This window comes from Gracilinanus agilis, chromosome 3 (genome assembly GCF_016433145.1).
Source record: "Gracilinanus agilis isolate LMUSP501 chromosome 3, AgileGrace, whole genome shotgun sequence".
NCBI classification, from domain to species: domain Eukaryota; kingdom Metazoa; phylum Chordata; class Mammalia; order Didelphimorphia; family Didelphidae; genus Gracilinanus; species Gracilinanus agilis.
The window spans coordinates 365039366-365048192 of record NC_058132.1 but is presented as its reverse complement, the minus strand read 5'-3'; the positions used below and the strand labels follow the sequence as shown (position 1 = coordinate 365048192).

Here is an 8827-nt window from a genome sequence, read left to right as displayed (position 1 = left end):
ACACACACACACACACACACACACACACACACACACACACACCTATGAGAAAAGGCAGCCCATGTTCTTAGTAGAATGGCACTGATCTTCATTTCTTGTTTTAATTTCAAACTTTCAGGCTGCTTGTTCTCCATCAGGGATGAGATAGGATCTACACTATTGTCTTGCGGACTGATTTTGATTCCATCTTAGATCCATCATCTGCTTCTTCTTCTGTATCAGAGTAGAACCCATTCTCACCCTCAAAAACCTTCAAGAGTTATGTTTTGTTTGTTTTGTTTTTCCTGATAGACATTCTAACTGGTCCTGGCAGAGGTTTTTTGTTTTGTTTTGTTTTGTTTTTGTTTTGTTTTTGTTTTGTTTTAATTTCTTCCATTGAACCATTCTTAAAGACATCAGGAAGTATCTTCCACAATTTCTTCTCTCCTATGATGTAGAAACGCTGCTGAAGAATTTCTTTTTTATCTGCTATGTAGAAGCTAACTGGTTTTAGTGATATAGTGAGGTCTAATCCAACTTCTTCAATATCACTAGCGTCCTCTAATCATTTCTCTTTCTCTCTTTCCAAGGATTGCAAAAGACATTTCATTTCCTGTGGCTCAGGGAGTGGGAGACTCATAGAGTCTGTGCTTCTACCCTTCCCTCGCTCCCCACCTGCAGGGTTGGGCTCCGTGGACTTATCCATGTCAGACTGACCCCTTTGCATAGTTTCTCCAGCAAGCTCTTCTTCCCCATCATGTCTCCTCTGTGTATTCCATTCAACAGAGAGAGTTCAGGTTGCAGGAAGCCTAAACCCTTCCTAGTACACAGCTTAGGTGGAGAGAGAGTGATCTTCATTTGTTTCTTTTTTTTTTAAATTAGTCATTTTTTTTTAGAAAAGTTATCATGGTTACATGATTCGTGTTCTTACTTTCCCCTTCAAGCCCCTCCTCTGCCAGAGCCTATGAACATTTCCAGTGGTTTTATTTAACATGTGTCATTGATCAAGACTTATTTCCAAATTGTTGATAGTTGCATTGGTGCGGTAGTTTTCAGTCTACATCCCCAATCATGTACCTCCTCAAGCCATGTGTTCAAGCAGTTGCTTTTCTTCTGTGTTTCCTCTCCTGTAGTTCTTACTCTGAATGTGTATAGCATTCTTTTCCATAAATCCCTCAGAATTTTTATGGATTATGCATTGCTGTTAGTACAGAAGTCCATTACATTCAATTTTATCACAGTGTATTGGTCTCTGTGTACAATGTTTCTGGCTCTGCTCCTTTCACTCTGAATCAATTCCTAGAGGTCTTTCCAGTTCACATGGAATTCCTCCAGTTTATTATTCCTTTGAGCACAATATTATTCCATCACCAGCAGATACCACATTTTGATCAGCCATTCCCCAATAGACAGGCATACTCTTGTTTTCCAGTTTTTTGCCACCACAAAAAGCGCAGCTATAAATATTTTTGTACAAGTCTGTTTATTTATGATCTCTTTGGGGTACAAACCCAGCAATGGTATGACTGGATCAAAGGGAAGACATTCTTTTATAGCCCCTTGAGCATAGTTCCAAATTGCCATCCAGAATGGTTGGATCAGTTCACAACTCCATCAACAATGCATTAATGTCCCAATTTGGCCAATCCCCTCCAATAGTCATTACTCTCCCCTACTAACATTTTAGCCAATCTGTTGGTATGAGATGATACCTCAGCATTGTTTTGATTTGCATTTCTCTATTTCTTAGAGATTTAGAACACTTTCTCATGTGCTTATTGATACTTTTGATATCTTTATCTGAAAATTGCCTATTCATGTCCCTTGCCCATTTATCAACTGGGGAATGGCTTGATTTTTTATACAACTGATTTAACTCCTTGTATATTTGAGTAATTAGACCCCTGTCAGAGTTTTTTGTTATAAAGATTTTTTCCCAATTTGTTGTTTTCCTTCTGATTTTGGCTGCATTGTTTTTGTTTGTACAAAGGCTTTTTAATTTAGTATAATCAAAATCATTTATTTTACATTTTGTAATTTTCTCTAACTCTTGTTTGGATTTAAAATCATTCCTTTCCCAGAGATCTGACAAGTATACTATTCTGTGTTCACTTAATTAATTTATAGTTTCCCTCTCTATATTCAGGTCATTCACACATTCTGAATTTATCTTGTTGTAGGGTGTGAGATGCTGATCTAAACCTAATCCCCCCTATATTATTTTCCAAATTTCCCAGCAGTTTTCTCAAATAGTGGATTTTTGTTCCAAAAGTTGGGCCCTTTGGGTTTATCATACACTGTCTTGCTGATGTCACTTCCCCATGTCTATTCCACTGATCCACCCTTCTGTCTCTTAGCCAGTACCATATCATTTTGATGATTGCTGCTTTATAGTATAGTTTAATATCTGATACTGCTAGGCCACCTTCCTTCACATTTTTTTTCATGATTTCCCTCGATATTCTTGATCTTTTGTTCTTGTTTTTTGGTAGTTTGATAGGTATGCCACTAAATAAATGAATTAATTTGGGTAGAATGGTCATTTTTATTATGTTAGCCCATCCTACCCATGAGCAATTAATGTTTTTTCCAATAGTTTAGACCTAGTTTTAATTGTTTGAAAAGTGTTTTGTAGTTGTGTTCATATAATTGCTGTCTTTGTTTTGGTAGATTCCTAAGTATTTTATATGGTCTAGGGTAATCTTTAATGGTGTTTCTCTTTCTACCCCTTGCTGCTATGATGTGTTGGAAATATATAGAAATGATGATGATTTATGTACATTTATTTTGTATCCTGCAACTTTGCTAAAGTTGCTGATTATTTCTACTAGCTTTTTAGTTGATTCTCTAGGATTTTTTAAGCAGACCATCATATCATCTGCAAAGAGTGATAGCTTTGTCTTCTCATTGCCTATTTTAATGTCTTCAATTTCTTTTTCTTCTCTAATTGGTACTGCTAGTGTTTCTAGTACAATGTTAAATAATAGAGTGATAATTGACATCCTTGTCTCACACCATATCTTACTTGGAAGGCTTCTAATTTATCCCCATTGCATATGATTCTTGTTGATGCTTTTAGATATATACTGTTTACTATTTTTAGGGAAGGTCCTTTTATTCCTATACTTTCCAGTGTTTTCAATAGGAATGGGTGCTGTATTTTGTCAAAGGCTTTTTCAGCATCTATTGAGACAATCATGTGATTTTTGTTTGTTAGCTTGTTGATATGGTCAATTATGTGGATGGTTTTCCTAATGTTGAACCATCCTTGCATTCTGGGTATAAATCGCAACTGATCCTGGTGGATAATCCTCTTGATCACTTGCTGGAGTCTTTTTGCTATATTCTATTTAAGATTTTTTTATCAATGTTCATTAGGGAGATTGGTCTGTAGTTTTCTTTCTGTTTTTGATCTACCTGGCTTTGGAATCAGTACCATATTTGTGTCATGAAAGGAATTTAGTAGGACTCCCTCTTTGCTTATTATATCAAATAATTTGTATAGTATTGGGATTAGTTGTTCTTTGAATGTCTGATAGAATTCACTTGTGAATCCATAAGACCCTGGCAATTTTTTCTTAGGGAGTTCTTTGATGGCTTGTTCAATTTCTTTTTCTGATGTGGGATTGTTTAGATATTCTATTTCTTCTGCTGTTAATCTAGGCAATTTATATTTTTGTAAATATTCATCCATATCTCCTAAATTGTTATATTTGTTGCCATATAATTGGATGAAATAGTTTTTAATGATTGCCTTACTTTCCCCTTCATTAGAGGTGAGGTCTCCCTTTTCATCTTTAATACTGTCAATTTGGTTTTCTTCTTTCCTTTTTCTTATTAGATTGACCAATACTTTGTCTATTTTAATTGTTTTTTGAAAATACCAGCTTCTAGTCTTATTTATTAATTCAATAGTTCTTTTACTCTTAACTCTTGCTGCTCTCAGTAGCAGGTCCTGGTGATCCCAGTTAGCTGCCAAGGACTTAAGGGATGCCCTAAAATTGCTCTAACTCTTGTGAGCTGGCTTTGGCCCTATAGGTGGTGTGAGGTGGGGGAGCTCAGCTTGCATTTTAGTGAGAGCTGTTTCACCCCCTTATAGCATGGAAATGTCCCGATCCCACATACCTTCAATTCTGTGCCCTGTTGTGGGGTCCCTTTGTTTGTCTGGATTTGTTTTTATGTCCTCTTGAGGAGTCCTATATGTGTGGGTTAGGAGAGGTTAAACAGCTGTTTTTTAGTCTGCCACCATCTTAACCTGGAAGCCTGATCTTCATTTCTTGACCTCTTTGTTTAACCAAACTTCTTGGTCTTCTTATCTCTCCCCTCAAATCTTCCTTGTTCTAAATGACATTGGATTCTTTGTATGGTACTTCATCATGCTTCCTTATATGAGCTTTTTTGAAAGGAACCATTAACTGGATTTAATCAAGCACTCTCTCTTCTACCAGCCCCTCATTTTGGCCCATATATGGGATATTCATTGCAGTTCTGGTTGGAAAATTGGGCTCTGGATGAAATAGAATGAATGAGCAAACCACTGACAAAGAGAATTTCAGTCTAATTCACTCTTCTACTCATTCAGGCTAATTTGTGGCTTCCTTTTTTAATATCTTCAGTCTTTGATATTCACGTGCCCCGAAATTTAAGTGTTTGTTCTTCAGCAGTCTGCACATATAATGCTGTATTTTCTCTTAAAAAAACTATCATTTATCAAGAGGTGGTTTCTAGATATTCTAAATGCCTTTTCAAATCCTTTCAACTGGGATTTTTGAACAGAGCAAAATATAATATTTCTGTGATAAGTACACCTATCTGTAATTCATGGTTTTTTGACTGATTGTGACTGTAGGTCACTATTAAGATCAAATTGACCCTGAAATTGAACCAACAGCATTGAAGGAGGTAGGCACAATGGAACTGTCTTTTTAAAATTCTCCCAGGATCCATTGTGATCTCTGACTGTAATAGCTCAGTGGGAACAGGGAAAGGTTGCTATGCTATTTCCAGTACAGAAGAAGGGTTAAATGGAAACAAAGCCAAGGGAAAAATAAATGAAATGGAGCATAAGCCAAAAATTTTAGCTCTTGTGACAACATCGTAAAACTTGCCTTTAATCTAATTTCTCTTCCAGTTGAAAAAAGGGAGTGCTCCAGTGGAAAGTTTTTCCTTTTATGTCTCTCTGGCTACCAATTTGAACCTCCAAGAGAACTCCTGAGGCCCCAGTTGTTCCATACCTAATAAATTATAATCCAAAACTCATAATTTCAATCTCTTCTATAATGATTTCTTGTACCTTGGTCTATTGAGCTCCTTAAGTGTCAGACAGTTTTCTTAAAATCATCTAATAAAAATCTGTTTATTAAAAAATTCCAAATTCTAGACAAGATAGCAATGAATATAAATAGTCCAAAAAAGACACTGTCATTAAAATAGCTTTATCCTATCCAGTTAAGTGAAAACATATGTTGATAGAAGTTGAATGTATCATCAGAGCTTTACTCTTAAGGCTTTCATTTGATCTCAGTTCAACCTCTTCCTCCTCCCAACAGTTCAGGCTGAGCACAATATTCCTTTCTTTCCCTAATTATCACAACAGCAGCCCTGCAAACGAATGTAATAACTTAATTGTACTTATTTTTTCCTGCTATACAGTTTAGGGGTGGTTCTAACCAATTACCTTTTCCAATTATTTTCTGTGAGGTGGCTGTTATAGAAAAGTGAGATAAAAGACAGGCACAAAAGTATTTTTTCCCTTTGCCAGAACACACATTAAGTCAAAAACTGTCAGAGCTAGATGCAATCTTAGAGACTATTTGGTTCCGTACTTAACTTTTATAAGTGAAGAAACTGAGGCCTAAAAAAGGGAAATAATTTGCCTTAAGGATATTTACAATAAAAGGTTCCTAAGAGCTTCATTTTCTTATGTGAACTTATCATCTATTCAATTACAAAATGTAGTCACTGATGTACATCATAAAGAAGGTATACATTTTCATCTGATAGCAGAAATCTAGAGATTAAAGGAGAGGAAAGGAGAGAGAAAAATCTAGTTTTCATTGAGTAAATTTTTGGCTATAAAATGATCGCTTTTTAAAAAATACTATGTTGATTATAAAATCATAGGCTTTGAGATCTATGTTCTTCTTGCTGTTCCTCACATATTACACTTCATCTACCATTCCCATGCCTTTGTACTGGAACTCTCCACAAATAGAACGCATGCCCTTTCCACTCCTTATCCTTAGAATCCATAATTTTCTTCAAATATTTTATAGTTCAGAAGGTCAGAATCACAATCAGGAGAACAATAAAGGTTGATTGAATTGAGCCAACATGTCACATTATTATTTTAAGATTTTTAAGTTTTGTTTTGTTTCATTTTGATCTCAATATTCCTCAGACATAGTAGTGAGGAAAGCAAATGTCTCCCTGGAATTTGTCAGCTGAAGAAGAAAAACAAAATTAAAAAATTAAATCTCATCACTATGGCATTTATGATAATGAAAATAAATTGAAATTTTGACATCATAAGACTTTGGATTCATAGAAATTAACAATGTAAGAAACCTCATTATACCTACCATCTAATTCTTGATATATATTTTTTCATTCATTCATGCACTTATTTGCTTACTTGCTCAATCATCACAAGAATACCCTTGATAATATACTGAACAAGAAGTCCTTTAACCTTGGGTTCAACACTTCTAATATTGGGGTCTTTGCTATCTACCAAAAGATTTGATTTTATTTTTGCACCCCTCTAACTGTTAGAAACTTGTTCCTATTAAACCAATATATACTTCCTCATAACTATAGCCCATTGATCATTTTTATGCTTCCTAGTACAAATTATGGTTGAAAAAGCTATAGATAAGGCATCAGAAGATCAAGAAAATCAAATCTCCTGACAACTCTTCCTAGTCATGTGACCTAAGGCAATTTATTTCTTTGCTTTCTAAGTAATGTCTAAGTAACATTCCCAGACTGAAAATGGGAATAATTTTTAATCACAAAGTGCTGTAATGAGGATCAAGTAAAAATTGTCAATAAAGTATTTTGCAAGTCTTAAAAATGAAACGAATACAGTCCAAGTTCTTTTATATGTGACAGTCTATGGTAACAAGATTTTACAATCTGAAGTACCATGGCTGTTGTGGGTATCAGGGGAAAAGAGAAGAGGAATATATTGGATAATCATTACATAGGTGATAGTTTATGTGGTTTAGCCAATGTTAGATATTTGTCGCTTTTTTGTTTTTGTGTAAACCATAAATTCTAAAATGCAGATCCTCATGGGAGGTACCTCACCTATAACTTGGCATCCACTTTAGAGTGGGATATACCAAGGAGAGCCAAGGTAGGAAAGGTTGCTTACTGAATATATGGATTGTTTGTAATTTTAATTCTATCAGCAAATAGCGAGTTAAACCAAAAGAAAGGCATCTAGTGTAAAGATTATGGAGAGAATTAATTCTGAAGAAATTAAAAAGCCACTAAAGAAGAAAATCCCATCTGAGAAGTGTCATGAGGAGTTGTGGTCTATGAGAGGAGTTTATAGCATCTTAAACTATTTACTAAAAGGACCAATTAGGAGAAAAACTAAGGTAGAAAATATATTTTTAAATTATTTTTGGTGTTCAGTTCTCAATGGGTACCCTTCTACAATCATTCAAATTGACCATGATAATCTATGAGGTGTTTCCTGAAGTATCTAAAATGTGTGTTTAATAATTTGTTCTAGGAATTCTTTAGTGAGACACCATATGCTTATTGATTGGTTTACTATTCTTTGAATCCATCCATTTCCCCCATTCCCAAATTGTGACATTTAGATATATCACGGATCCCCTGTCATATTTCTCAATTTCCACAATTCTTCAAAAATTACACTGGTCTTTCAGTCATATCTTCAAGGTCTTTCTCTGTTTGGACATATAATTCATTTAGACATAAAGGCTTGCCTTCCAAATAGTCAGGTGTTATTTTATTCATTATGTCCTTAAACTGGAATTTTAACTACTTTGTGGTTGGTTTGATTTGGTTTTATTATATTTCCATCAATTACATGTAGATATGATTTTTTTAAACCCTTAACTTCTGTGTATTGGCTCCTAGGTGGAAGAGTGGTAAGGGTGGGCAATGGGGGTTAAGTGACTTGCCCAGAGTCACACAGCTGGGAAGTGTCTGAGGCCAGATTTGAACCTAGGACCTCCCGTCTCTAGGACTGACACTCAATCCACTGAGCTACCCAGCGACCCGTAGATATGATTTTTAATGCTTGTTATCTAACATTTTGCAATCTATGTCCTCTTCCTTCCCTCTTCCCTCCTCAAAATGACAGGCAGCATGACATATATAATACATGTGGTATGAAATTCTTATTTCAATGATCATTATGTTGTGAACGAACACAAAGTGAAAAATATTGTGCTTCCATTTGCATTCGGACTCCATCAATTCCATCTATAGCAATGGATAGGCTTTTAAATTATGAACCTCTTAATTGCCATTCACAGGAGATCATTGAGCATTGTTGCCATTATTGTGTACAAGATTTTCCTAGTTTTATTCACTTCACTTTGCATCACTTCATTGAAGTCTTTCCAATTTTTTCAATTGTTCTATTTCTCATTTTTTATGGCACAGTAACATTCCATCATATTCTCCAATTACTAAAAATCCCTACAGTCTCCAATTCTTTGCTAATACACACAAACACACACACACACAAACGCTGCCATAAATATTTTTATATAAGTAAGTCCTTTATCTTTATTTTTTATATCTTTGAGATACAGATTTAGTAGTAGAGTGGTAGTGTTATTGTTGGAGGGGGAAGGGTATA

General features: G+C 35.0%; 1 pseudogene; it reads right to left on the bottom strand.

Annotated features, from left to right (window-relative positions):
- The window catches only part of LOC123241578, a 57411-nt pseudogene extending 56705 nt beyond the window's left edge, over positions 1 to 706 (bottom strand).
- Positions 707 to 8827: the final 8121 nt, after the last annotated feature.